Source organism: Gadus macrocephalus, chromosome 11 (assembly GCF_031168955.1).
Source record: "Gadus macrocephalus chromosome 11, ASM3116895v1".
Taxonomy (NCBI): Eukaryota; Metazoa; Chordata; class Actinopteri; order Gadiformes; family Gadidae; genus Gadus; species Gadus macrocephalus.
In genome coordinates, this window is record NC_082392.1 from 23,151,164 (window position 1) to 23,165,660 (window position 14,497).

General features: G+C 45.7%; 1 long non-coding RNA gene across 1 annotated transcript; it reads right to left on the minus strand.

Annotated features, from left to right (window-relative positions):
• Positions 1 to 3,373: 3,373 nt before the first annotated feature.
• LOC132468217 (uncharacterized) lies at positions 3,374 to 4,325 on the minus strand. Its single transcript, XR_009528180.1, has 2 exons — positions 4,185 to 4,325; positions 3,374 to 3,734 (listed from the first exon to the last, which is right to left on the minus strand). It is a non-coding gene; the product is annotated as an uncharacterized LOC132468217 (long non-coding RNA).
• Positions 4,326 to 14,497: the final 10,172 nt, after the last annotated feature.

Below are 14,497 nucleotides of genomic sequence, written 5' to 3' on the forward strand. Positions count from 1 at the left end.
CACTTATGCCCGAAATGGAGGGAGACCCGCTGAGACCAGCCGCTCGCTCCTCAAATGCCGTCAGTTCAAGGCTAGGGTCCACCCGGCTTTTGCTTGCCTTTAATGCCAGCTTTTAGGCTACCAAACAAAACCAGACGGTTCGCATCCACCAGTGACACGAGCGTCTCCATTTCGGTCTCGGAAAAATTCCTCTATTTTTTTTACCGTTGGACGTTTCTCCATGTCGTAAAATTTAGGGGCGAGACTTCTGAAGACGTGCTTTTATATGGGCGTGTTACGTTAATTACGATCGATCTCAGCCGCCGTATTTATCAACACCAAGATCCTTCGTACGCTGGGATTGGTGTGATACGAAAGTTTCGTGAATCTCACGTGGGTCCTATCGTAAGATGAATCATGCGTTCAGATTTGCGCTCATTTCTACGTTCGTTTGATAAATGAGGGCCATTGTCTCTGTATTTGTAGCTTTACTGTTCTTTATTTAAACACTTTATAATCATACTACATTGCTGTATGTTTGCTGTGACAGCCATAAGCCTTTGATTAATAAAGTAAATCTTATCTGAAGACCCTCCAGGCCTCGGCTGACATCTCCCCACACAGAGACGACCCACCCAGTCACGAGCAGCCTCCACATTCCACAGGGGGCAGTAAGTTGTGACGTTGAATTGCTATGGCTCCTTTCTCATTACTCACTCCTTCCACTGACCTAGGATCAACCCTGGGGTAGACCCAGGCACATAATAAGAACCCCAAGCAGGGCTTTTGGTTTTGAGTTGCCGTAGGTGGTAGGCCATGGTGTTAAACATGCACTAAGTCACTTTTCTACTGCAGCTATTTACAGCTATTCAAACACGCCCCACCGTGAGTCCATTCATCCAGGGAACTTTTCTCTGGAAATAGTTTTATTCTGCTCCACATTAAACCAACAAATGAAACCGTCCTATAATAATTACTCTCGGCCCCTGGCATGAAATGGCTGCTTGGCTTTTGAGGTCCTTATGTCTTCAATAATTTTCCCCTTTTTGTGCCTCATTTCAGAGTTTGCAAATCCCTCGCCACCTGGTGGGAAAACGCCAGGACAGTGTGTGCCTTCGGAAGCATCTGGACCACGCAAGGTCTGTTCAAAAATCTGGGAAATTATTTCATAAATGGTTTTCCTCTTCTTCGTTTTCTACAGCAAACGTCCACAATGTTTTGAGGGTCACGAAACCACTTCAAAACCCCCCAATACACAAAGACCAAGTGGACTGTCGGTTTCCTGAAAAACATTTCAATGCTCTCTTTGTTGAGGGAAAAGTCATTTTGTAGACAGCTACAATAATTGGCTCACTGCTGCCATCTCTGCCATCTGTGTATATGTGTGTGTGTGTGTGTGTGTATATATATATATATATATATATATATAAATATATATATATATATATATATATATATATATATATATATATATATATATATATGTGTGTGTGTGTGTGTGTGTGTGTGTGTGTGTGTGTGTGTGTGTGTGTGTGTGTGTGTGTGTGTGTGTGTGTGTGGACGTACGGGCCTCTGACTGCTGAATTATTCACACCATTGTTGATACAGGGAAAGGTTGCGATATTCACGGGGAGGAAATACATCTCCGCACAATAAATACGGCCTGTCTGTCTCACCAAGTGAGCCCTTACATGGGCTGCGATCCGGGACCAGGTCGTTTTTAGGCCAAATGAGTCCCCAGATTCCAGGTTTTCAATCCATTCCAAGATTCAGAGTAACAGTTCAGAGTACCTCCTCGTGCCAACCCTTTCTAAAGTACAGTATATAGCAGTGGTCTTGGTTGTTACACACAGCACTTTTGCTTTACGCAACGTCTGTGCTTGGAGCCGTGCTCTGAACCCACAGTGATTACAGTATATTATGTTCTATCACATTATTGTACACTATGGTCCAGTGTACAGTCCCTAAGGGATTTCCCGGGATGATTTGAAGTCCCCAGGCTAAACTTTGCAGACACTACAAACTCCAAAACCTAGTGTTGCATTATGGCCTTTTGAATTAGGACTGGTTTTCTTTTAATGGTTTCATTTTCACCTTCAGAATCTTCCCAGAATCATCTTGGTTTGGATGGATCTATGCAAAGTGATTATATTTGACCAACACACACCAGGATTGACCGGATAGAAAAATCTTTTTTTATTTTATTAATTCTGGTCCTCGTTTGCTCATCCCAGTGGACTCTTACATAAGCTCCCTTAAGACCTCTTGATCACAGCCCAACCCCTCCCCACGGGATCTGGAATCAGCCAGGTGTACCCTCTGAACGTCCACCTACACTGTGCTCCTAGTTCTCCTACATCCCTGTGTGTTGGTTCTGTCCTCACATGGGCCATTTTACTGCTGTGATTCCATTATGAAACTGGCGTGATTCCAATGAGATCACACATGTTGTGGTGATATGCACCGTCCACCACCACTACACTCAGTGGACACCGTATTAACATGAAGTATCTAAACTGCATTACAGATGTACGCATTGGGATTCATTATGAGTTGCTCTAGGCACAATATAATTGCAAGGCAGTGAAAAGCAACCATGAATGCATTTGAATTCTGGCACAACTGACTTGCCGTATGTAATTACTGGCAATGCCTCACCTATCAAAAAACTCCCAATTAATTTTGCTGCCTGGCAAGGGTTCTGTTCTGAGTGCATCTGTGAAAGAAGAAAAAACCCTGGCTGTCCCCATCAAGAGGAGAGCACAAGGGAGCAGACTCTGTAAGCAATGTTTAGTCAATGTTTAACAGGCTATAACGTTGTTCCTAGCATATCTGCTTCTTGTTGTTGTTATTTATGTATTTACTTCAATGAAGTTCTTTAATGTCTCCCTATTGATTCCACAGTCAACGTATTCTCTCATTGTTATCTGTTGCCTAGCGGGAGGGTTGGCTGTATTGTGTTGGGTTCGGTGACAACAGGACCTACTAGTCTGTGTGCCGGACAACAAGTCAACCACGGAGAGCACAACATAAGCTGTGAGAGTCCCATTAACACGACTAGCTAATAGAAAATTAATACCACTAGCTTACACACAGACACACACACTTACACACGCAAATTCGGGCCATCTCATCAACACCTGTGATAGATGGATACAACATTAAAGGGGCCCTATTATGCCCTTTTTTACTGTTCATTATTTAATTTGTTTGACCTCATAGAATTGATTTACAAAAATAAAGGGTTGTCTAGTGTAACCCCTCTTTGCCTTATGAGGTTACAGGTATTTTTGGGTTTCGGTTTCAATTCGAAGTTGGACCAGTTACCAGGATTCTAGGTTAACGCTCATGGAGCCCAGGATGGAACATCAACACTGACCACACTCACACAAAACATAGTTTCAGAACTGTATTGTTAACAACAATTTTCAACATGGAAAATAATAAAATGCGCGCAAAATAAAATAGAAATATAAAGAAATGTCTTTATGGTCTTCTCTTCCTTGATATGAGCTCAGTTTATATCGTTGGGGCCCTTTGATCTTTGTGTTTCCTACCACACCGCAGGTTTGGGAGGTAGTTCAGTTGACTCTGTTCCTTAGTTCCGGCTCGCCATCTGGTTATCTCCAGCGGATGTCTGGAAGCTGCCTGGTGGCTATCCAGTGCTGGTCTCCTATCTATCGTTGACTACCGGTGTCGCTGATGTCCCCTCGACATCGAGCGTCACCAATTCAAATCCTTCACAAAAACCTGACCTGTAGAACAGGCCACATTCATACATCTCAGTAAATTACAACAGGCCATTGTTTCAGTTAAAATAAATAATAACATAAATATGACCTATATATTAATTTAAATCAATTAACAAAAATATATTATCCACATAGGTCTCACTTTACCAGTGAATGAAATAAAAACTCAAATAACTAAAAATAGCCTTTTAGCATCAATTGTCCGAATTAAATAATTAATCCCCCTTTTTCTCTCCTTCCATACAATGCACACAATAGCTTAACATTTAGAATTACCCCACGGTGTTAGCAGTTAACTCGTGCGTTAGCTCGAGTTCAATGCTAATTCGCCTTGGTCGCTACACTAGCGGCTAACGCACAAGGTTTCAATTTAGCAGTTAGCGACAAGTTCGCACTGACGCACACACACCTCCACTCGACGCTCCTCACATTCAAAAGACACATTAAACTCACCGCCGAGCGGGCAACATCAACTGTGGACCGTTGAGTCAGCTCGCGGTGTTTTCCAACTACTTCTAGATACTTTTAACTACTTCTAGATATTTTTCAATCGTGCAACCGAACGGTGCGTTCTCTCCTCTCCCACTAATTATCACGCAGTTATGCGCAGTTACCTGGTTTTTGTGAAGGATTTGAATTGGTGACGCTCGATGTCGAGGGGACATCAGCGACACCGGTAGTCAACGATAGATAGGAGACCAGCACTGGATAGCCACCAGGCAGTTACCTGCAACGCCGCTTCACCGTGACGTCATGACGCACGTCTCTCTGCTCTGTCCGACGCAGTTAACCCCATAAATGCCAGCTATCGCTCTCTCACACATTCATACAAAGTAATAGCGGACTTTTACTCTTTCTTCTTTTAACTTTTTCACAGCTTATGAAGCCTGGGCTACACTAGCACATTATTTTTTCTCATACTTTATGAGTATTACAACCCCTATGTGAAACACCCTGTTGCTTAGAATTTTGAGGCATTTAGAATCTTGGTGCTGACAGGGTGCTGACGTCTCTTCAGGCACTCTGTCAATGGCTTCAGTGCTACCTTACCAATTTGAGCCTGAGTTGGACCCCGAAAGCGATAATGGAGCAGACGACGCTAATGACGAGCGCGATTTTAGTCGTAGAATGGACCTGGGCCCCGTTTCCCGATAACGATGGATCTTCGCTCGTAAGATCATTCTCCCGATGGATCTTTCGAACCATCGATAATTTCTTTGGAGCGTTTCCCGAAACTCCTCTTCAAGCGAACGCGCATTCGCTGCACTCACGACAATCGTAGGATAGTACCTGTCCGCTGACATGGTGCTGAAACGGGCTATGGCGCAGGGGGAGACGCAGGAATGTCGGAGAAAAATGGGGTTAAAAAGGGTTAAAATATCTCCCCATCAAGGCCAACCGCAGAGTAGCCTACGAAAAGAATAGATTGCAATAATATGAATGCTAAAGATATTAAAACACAATTGATTAAGCCTAGGCCGACATATATATCAGTCCTAATCCTGAACGCACTGTGCATACATTTATTCACGGCATTTCCCCCCCTGAAATAATTCCATATTACAAAAATCCAAAATAGCTTGTGTGACAACTACATTTATCTTAATGTGCTGATTTTTTAAACATATATTTTGCGCAGCAAGAGAGCCGGCTTTATCTGATATAGGCCGTAAATATGGGCTATTATGACTTGGCTTTTCTCAATGCCGTGGAACGCTCCGTTCACTTGCATGGGCCCTTCACAACAACGCCAGCTTCTTCGGTTGCTAAGCGACGTCAACGTCTTTGGCTAACTATTTCTCTGCTGATCAACACTACTTATGGTAAGTTGGTAACAAATAAATTGTTTTTCGTTTGGCAAGTAGCCGCTCATTATCGAAAATAAATAATAAATTATCGAAACACCTCCGTTTCGAATCGGTGTCCGGTTCGCCCTGTCTGGGGTTATTTTCCCGATAATGACCGGCGTTCTATTATCCCACTTAACGTCAATATAACTGCATGTGGAAGGGAAAATAGCTTTATTGGTAATTACAATAATATGCTGCTGTATTTTCCGAGACCCCCACATATATTTGAGTTTACTGCTTTCATGGGAGCCAGACCTCTCTATGGGAGCTCAGCTCCCACTGGCTCCCACCTAACTCGAACCCTGGCTATAGGTCTTTCTACACTGCCGAGCCGGTTCGGTCGCAGCTTGGCACGCCGGGCGATTTCACCTTCGTATCTCAAGTTTCCTGTGTCAAACCGAGGGGGTTAAATCCCCCGTTCGTCACGGAGCAGGGTTTCTTGGTTCACTGGGGAAGGCGGGGCTGTGCACGGAGTCTCTGACCTCTTTAGAATAATTTGTATTATTGCATACTCCCGAATGTTTTCATTTTTTATGAATGAAGACACCCGCATGCAATAATGAGTTCACTCTATAGTAGGCTAACGACGCTCTTAGCGTCCTACGAGTACCCTGGAGCACTCGTTAGCTACGAGCGTTTTCAAGACGTTCGTTACCAACGATGCTTTCGGGAAACGGTCCGAAAACTGTACGATGCTCGTATGACCCACTCTGCGATCCACTTAGGCTAACGATGCTTTCGGGAAACGGGGCCCAGGACATTTCACAGTGGTACGTTTTTGTATTATACACACACGCGATTTATCATGTATTTAGCGTAGCTTTTCAGACTTAGCTTGCGGCTAGTAGACTACTCGTACTCTTCAAGGGTCTGTAACAAGCTTTTTATGTCCCGACATGGCATATTGTTGACTACTTTTGTCCATCAAAATACACCGTTATAACTTATAACATCTCTACTACCTAGGTGCAACTGTGGGAATTGTGCCACTATGCCCAACGAAGTGAAGAACGTCTGCTGTAGAGTAATCCCAAAGGTAAAACTGATGAGCTTTAGGCTAAGCTACAGTTTGTTGAGAACGATGTCATGTAATCTATCTATCATCTTCGGAGGATGTATATATATATATATTTATACAATGGGGGACCTAAATCCAGCGATCTGATTGGTTCCCAACTGTTGTATAAAGAGCGTATACATAACTGCTATGACGCCCGATCATTTTGTGAAAGTATCACTCCGCGCCTTGAAGAGGAAACCGTTACAAAGTATCGTAAGAAACTTTATCACACGGAGATTTAGCTTGACCATGGAGGAGGTCGTATTTTTACTAGTGTGTGTGTGAAGTCATTTTGCCATAATTTTAACAGTTGTATAAAAGCAATAGCACAGTTCACTGAAGTCTAAAATCGGCGAGTGAACTGCTCCATAGGATAAAAATATATATATATATATATATATATGTGTATTAAGAGGTTTCATATAATAATATTTAACGCTTTATTACATCAAACACACACACACACACACACACACACACACACACACACACACACACACACACAAATTTCACTTAGGATGGCTTATGGAGGATGTGTTTTGTTTACCAGATGGTAAACATGTAACCCTCTTATTGGCGACGTTAGCCAGAGGGACGAAGAACAACACCAAACACCAAAACATTGCGTCAAAGCTGATTTACAACACACGCAAAGAGAGGAAGAGACATGGCCATTAAAACGCTTCACATGACCCTAGCAGGCTCGCACTCTAGCAGACCCCATAAGGAGAGGAGAACGTAGGCCCTATATTAAATCACACAGAATAGCAATAAGTCATTAACACCCCACCACCCCCCCTCCCCCAACCGGAAGTTGATATTTTCATAAACCTCCCCAGGTAGTGGCTAGTATTAACTACTCACCTCCACCACGAACTGGACAGCTGGATCGGGATGACACAGTACTGGAGCCGAGGAGAACAATTTCTTAAGCCGCAGAAACGCGGACTGAGCCGTCTGCGGCCAACCGAAAGGAACCTTAGTAGAGGTTAATTGGGTTAGGGGAGCAGCCACCCGACTATAATCCCTTATGAACCTCCTATAAAAGTTGGCAAATCCCAGGAACCTCTGTAGCTGTTTCCGAGTGGTAGGAACCGGCCACTCAGAAACCGCCCTCACCTTCTCAGGATCCGCCTGCAGTTGACCCCTCTGCACCACGAAGCCCAGGAAACTGACCGAGTCGGTGTGGAAGGAACATTTCTCCGCCTTGACGAACAGCTTGTTCTCCCATAACCGCCGTAACACCAACCGAACCTGCTGCTTGTGTTCAGCGAGGTCCCTAGAAAAAATCAAAATGTCATCGAGATAGACTACTACAAAACGGTGTAACATATCCCGGAGAACGTCATTGATTAGAGCCTGGAAAACGGCTGGTGCATTTGTGAGCCCGAAAGGCATAACGAGATATTCGAAATGACCCAGTGGAGTGTTGAATGCCGTCTTCCATTCGTCCCCCTCCCGGACGCGAACCAGATGGTAGGCGTTCCGGAGATCCAGCTTAGTGAAGATGGTGGCCTGGTGAAGAGGAGCAAAGGCAGAGTCAAGAAGCGGAAGAGGGTACTTGTTCTTGACCGTGATGTCGTTTATTCCCCTGTAGTCCACACAGGGGCGCAGGGATTTGTCCTTCTTCTCCACAAAGAAGAACCCTGCTCCCACGGGAGAGGAAGAGGGACGAATGAGGCCGTTCGCCAGTGACTCGGATATATAGTTCTCCATGGACTCTCTCTCCGGCTTAGACAAGTTGAACAGTTTGCTGGAAGGCAGGGGGGCACCGGGCAACAAGTCAATAGAGCAGTCATAGGGACGGTGAGGGGGCAGGGACTGGGCCCTATCTTTACTAAATACCTCCTTGAGGTCATGGTAAGAGGAGGGAACTCCGGAGAGGTCTATGGGGTCAGGTGAGTGAGGAGGAACGGCACACTTACTAGGGGGCGTGGCCGACCGAAGGCAGTGAGAATGACAAAAAGTGCTCCAGCTGACTAAGGATGAGGTTGACCAGTCAATGTGGGGGTTATGCAATCTCAGCCAGGGAAGACCGAGCACAACGGGGGACGTGGGGGAGGGAATAACAAAAAAACTAATTAATTCCTGATGGTTGCCCGAAAGCAGGAGTGAAACAGGAGTGGTCCGGTGAGTGACCCGAGCCAAGAGGCGGCCATCCAAGGCAAAGACCTCCTTGGGCTCAGGGAGTAGGTCCAGTCTCAGCTGGGCCTGAGAACAAAAGTCAAGGTCAATAAAGTTCTCATCAGAACCCGAGTCAATAAAAACAAAAAAAGACTCGAAATGCTGAAGACCAGGTAACTGACCCGGAACTAGGATCCGCTTGGGGGAACCCGGAGGACCGGCTACTCGGCTCACCAGCGGCCCCCTGGAAGCTGGTGAGCCTGCCCTTTTACTGTCTGTGGGCATGCGTCAAGAGAATGACCCCCCTCCCCACAGTAAAGACAGAGATTGTTCCTAGTACGACGGCGACGTTCTGCAGAGGACAACCGCATTCTCCCCACCTGCATGGGCTCGGGCCCGAGTCCTACATCGGTGGAAGAAGCGTTGGGAGCAGAACGAGACATGGGGTTAGACCGAGCGACCGGCCAACCGGTAGATCCAGAACCAAGAGCGGCGGGCGGAGTGTCGGGATGATTGCGTCTCTCCCTCTGTCTCTCTCTCAATCGATTGTCCAAGCGGGAGGCTAAGGCAATGAGTTCGTCTAACGAGTTGGTCTCGTCCCTAACCGCAAGCTCGTCTCTAATACGGTCGGTTAGTCCCCTCAAAAAAACGCTCTGTAAAGCCGTCTCATCCCACCCACTCTCCGCCGCGAGAATACGGAAACTTAATGCAAACTGAGCGACAGAGTCCGAGCCCTGACGCAGGGAGAGAAGTCGGCTGCTGGCTTCCTTTCCCCGAACCGGGTGGTCAAATACCCTCCGCATTTCGTAAACAAAATCGGCATAGGAAAGCGCGAGAGAGGGTCTATTAATAGAGTTCGCTACCGCCCAATCGGCGGCCTGGTCTGATAACAGACTCATCATAAACGCAGTCTTAGTCCTGTCGCTGGCGTAAGACAACGGCTGCTGTTCGAAGACTAGGGTGCACTGGTGTAGAAATTGCCTACAACGGCCTAACTCCCCCGCATACCTGACCGGAGTAGGAATAAACGGTTCGCGGAGCTGGCTGGGTGAGGAAACGGGCGCCGCAGCAGGGTAGTCCGACGCGGAGGAGACTGCCGGTCCATGGATCGAGCCGGGAGCGGCTAAGGAGGAGACCTGGGAGCCAATCTACTCCATACGGGCTCCCAGCTCCGTCATGCCGACGGAGAAACCTCGAAGAACCTCGGAAAACTCCTGTAATGCGGCGTCGTGTTGACCGATCCTCGTGCCCTGCGAGGATAGCGCCTGCCGAACCTTGTCTGACTCCGCGGGGTCCATGTTGGCCAGATTATTCTGTTACGGTTGGTGAAAAGGTTGGTTAGGACCCAGGATGCAGAGACAGAGACAGTACGGACAATCCACGGTTTATTGTCAGTTAAGGAGAACTTAGAAGATAACCAGCGGGCAAGGCGAAGACAGGAGCGGAGGCACCGGAGAGAGTTGCGGTCCGGGGGTAGTCCACTGGCGAGGAACTGGCGAAAGGATACACGACGTTTAGTAATCACAGAATCAGGTTAGGGAATCGATGGTCAATGTACACACGTCAGCCAAAATACCGAATGAGACGGAATAATCTGGCGCCGACGAGAAGTCCCCGCCAGGCTTAAGAAGGCGTGTGATTGGTTGATGAGGTCCAGGTGTGCCACGTTGCGGTGCCCAGCTCCGCTCGCCACGCCCCTCACCTGTCTAAGAACCAATGCCTGGAGAGCAAATCATAGAGCAATCGCGACAATCGGGTGACAAGAAAATCATTAAATCTCATAATCCCGCATCAACTGTTTGATGTCGCGCATCAAAGAAGAACTTTGCCCCTGTGGAAGGGTTCGCAAGAATTGGCAAAGGTAATTGGTGAAGGAGAAGTGAATGTCATTCATATCTCGTTCCCTCATACTCTCTCTCTCCCTCTCTCTCTCATTCTCTCTCTCCCTCTCTTCCACCCTTTCTCTCTCCCTTTCTCTCGCCTTCTCCATCTCCTTCTCTCTATCCTGACGAATTTCCTGCAGCCTATCGAGGAGGGCAGTCTCGCATGGATCTGCAGTCGGCCTGACGCTCTTCCTCTTTCTTTTACCCCCACGGGAGGCTGATGAAGTTGGGGTATGAGATGATGGGGTAACTGGGAGGGTGGTGGGAGGGTGGGGATGAAGAAGAGAAGAGGTAGAGGCAGAAGTCATCTGAGTGGTGGAAGGGTCGGATAGTGAGGAAGAGGTAGCAGAAGCCACTCGTGTCGCGGGGGGAGCGTGGGATGGAAGAAGGGAAGAGGTAGAGGTAGAAGCCATCACAGTGGTGGGAGGGTGAGATGTGGAAGAGGTAGTGGTTAGAGGGTCAGATGGAAGTGGAAATTGGGATAGGGATGAGGCGGGGTTGGGGGTTGATGGAGGTGCCTGATCTGCCTGGAAATTAGGCCTTTCCTCCTCCTCCTCATCGTCTTCCTCACCTGCCTACAGAAAGACACCTGTTTTCAAACATCCTGACCAAGTAAATAGCCTACCATTACCTACATTGAACAGTCTCTCTCTACACACACACACACACACACACACACACACACACACACACACACACACACACACACACACACACACACACACACACACACACACACACACACACACACGTTGATTATGCCTACATACCGGAAAATTCGATTCGGTGGACCTGTGCCTTATGAACTCACTCAACCAGCTAAGTTGAGTCAGGATTTTAGGATAGCCGAAAGTTATTTGGCCAGCACCACTTCTGCACGCCATCTTCCACTTTTTATGCGCTCTGGTGTATTTGTCCCGGACGGCTTTCCAGTCTGATTTAACTTTTGCAACCGATTTTTCCATTGCAGTTGCAACCTCCCTCCACGCATTCTCCAAAGCATTTTTGTTTGAATGTAACACGGATGAAGTGTCATAAATATGCTGATATAATCTTATTTGCTCGCCCGCCATTTCATTCGAATTTTCTTCCGTTAATATAACCTATAGTTGAAATTAACGTACAATATTTGCAGTATCGTGCCCACCGACAACGCTTGGTATTGCATGGATCGGCGCGTCGCGTATCAAAAATTTGGAGGACGCGTTTTGCTACGCTTCGACGCTTAATGGCGGCCGAAGCGTCGCGTCGCGTAGCCTTTTGGACGCGTAATGGTGCGGACACACCAAAAGCGTATCCCGCGTACCATGTACGCGCGTAACGCAGCTAAAATGTTGCTTGACCATTTTGTGTCAAAAATGGTCCTACATACATACGCAGCTACGCGCCTGTGGCTGCGCTGGATTTAGGAGTCCGAGGAAGGAAACCCAAACGCCGCCGTGTCTGGGTGCATGATAGAGCTTGAATCGGGTTAGATTAAATAATCTCGGATATAAATAACAATAATCGGGTTAAATAACTTCACATGGTGTGTCTGGTGTGTTTCCAGCATTCGTAGTGTTGATCGGCAGAGAAATAGTCCGCCAAGACGTTGAGGTTGCTTAGCAACCAGAGACTCTGTCCATGCAAGTGAACGGAGCGTTCACTCTTCGTCATAACTATCAAACCAAACATCCTTCACATTCACCGAGTGAACATTATGAAAGTAAAATGCACATTTCTCGCTAAAAATGTTTCCATAAACGCATTTAATGGCGTAACTATGTTACTATTTCCACCCAGAATAAAGAAAGATGTCGGCCGTATGCTTCTGTGCAAGGGTCACTACTCTCTGCCAGTGACGTCGGGTCAAGCTCCACGCTGATTGGCTATTGCGGCTAAGTATCACGCGTATGAGCGTAAAAAGTTCAATTTTTTGAACTCCTCGCGTACGCGCGTATATGTACGCGCGTATATGTACGCGCGTATATATACGCGCCTCATACGCCCCTAACGCGAGTAAAATGTTGCTTGGTACGCATGATACGCGTGTACGCACCTCATACGTGCGTAAACCAATGCTTCCCTATGGAAAAATTGCCGATTTTATACGCGTGGTACGCGGGTAACGCGTTTGGTGTGGCCGTACCTTAAGCGTAGCGATGCATCGACTATGTAAGGGCCCTGACAGTGGTATAATGAGCACATACCACAGCCTGGCGGGATCTATTGCTTAAATATATATGTATATATATATATATATATCCTCAGAAGATGAGTAGCCTACCACTATCATCACACCTTATAATTAACTTCTAGTAAACTATATTGCATGTTTAGATCATCTCTACCATATAGCAACAGTAATATCAGTCCACTTGTAATGGAAAACGAGTAATCTCATCATTCTCACCTGTTTGCTGTAGTTCCAGCCAACTGTACCATGTTTGTTATGTGAATTCATTAGTGATACATTTTTTTGTAAATAACAATCCTACTCGAATAGATGTTGCTTCAGCAATACCAGTTACGAGAAATCTCACCTGTTCACTGTCTCAGCCATGTGTTTACAATAGCAATCATTGTTATGTAGAACTAATCAGTGAAAAAAAATGTTCAATAAAAGTATGACTGGAAAACAGATGTTGCTTCCTGAATCTGTATTGTCCCATGCAGTCATGTTGTACTCAGTGATGTCACTATACACAGTAGTTTGTCTGTGTAAAGTAGTTATTTTGTCTTATTGTATTTATTAGGTACTAAGATGAATGAGCCAAGTGCAGTGGTGGACGAAGTAAACCAATTGTGTACTTGAGTAAAAGTACAGTTACCTTGCATTGAATATTACTCAAGTAAAAGTAAAAGTATTCACCTCATTTTTTTACTTGAGTAGAAGTACAAAAGTATCTGCCTTCAAAAATACTTAAGTATTAAAAGTAAAAGTATATATATTTTTTTTTACTGTCACATCAAAACCCCTACTTGAACAGGTGAACAATGCTTTACATTTGCCTAATCAAACAAACAAATAATATTAATGATCTCTCTCAATGACCACACCACCTTGTGCTTCCAGCTCCAGCGTGACTTTGCAATTCTACAATCAGGACGACACCTGAGGTGCGTTCAAGTTCAGCGAACATAGGCGAACGTTCGCAACGAACGCGTTGACATTAAACAATTAATTTTGAACGATTTTTGAACACCGTTCTAAACAAACTGTAAACGAAAAAAATGGATACGAAGGCCATGGTATTAGCGGCAGCCTCCATGTTAATGGAAGAGTTTACAGAAGAGGGTTTGCAAGTGGTCGACCTCGTTGAAAGCCTACTGCAGACAACCAGTACAGAAAATTCAAGAATAGAGGGCTACGTCACCGAAGTTGTACCCACTTACTGCGACATAACGTTCAAATCGCATTTTAGGATGCAAAAGACAACAGTTGAAGTAAGGGTGTAGATAGGCTATATGAAACGTTTTATCTATTGCTTTCTGTGTAGGAAAGGAGTAAATGATTTCAATATAGTTTAGTTTAATGCCATGGCAACGAATGTCACGTAGCCGAAGAGAGCACCGCGATCCATCTCTGTTTGTGGAGAACTACCTCTTCAGACAGTTTGCCTATGTTCGTAAACGTTTGCTTGCTTATGTTCGTTTAACGGAAAATGAATCGTTCGCGAACGTTCGCCTATGTTTGCGATTCTGAACGCACCTCTGTTGTTAACTTCAGCAGATAATCGCGCGCTGGGCGCTGCCGCTGATTGGTTATAGTCGCGATACACTTTGACCTTTTGGTATTTTATTAAAAATAAAAAAGGAACGAGTAAGGAACGAGTGTTTCTGTAAATGAAACACTAAAGAAGTGAAAAG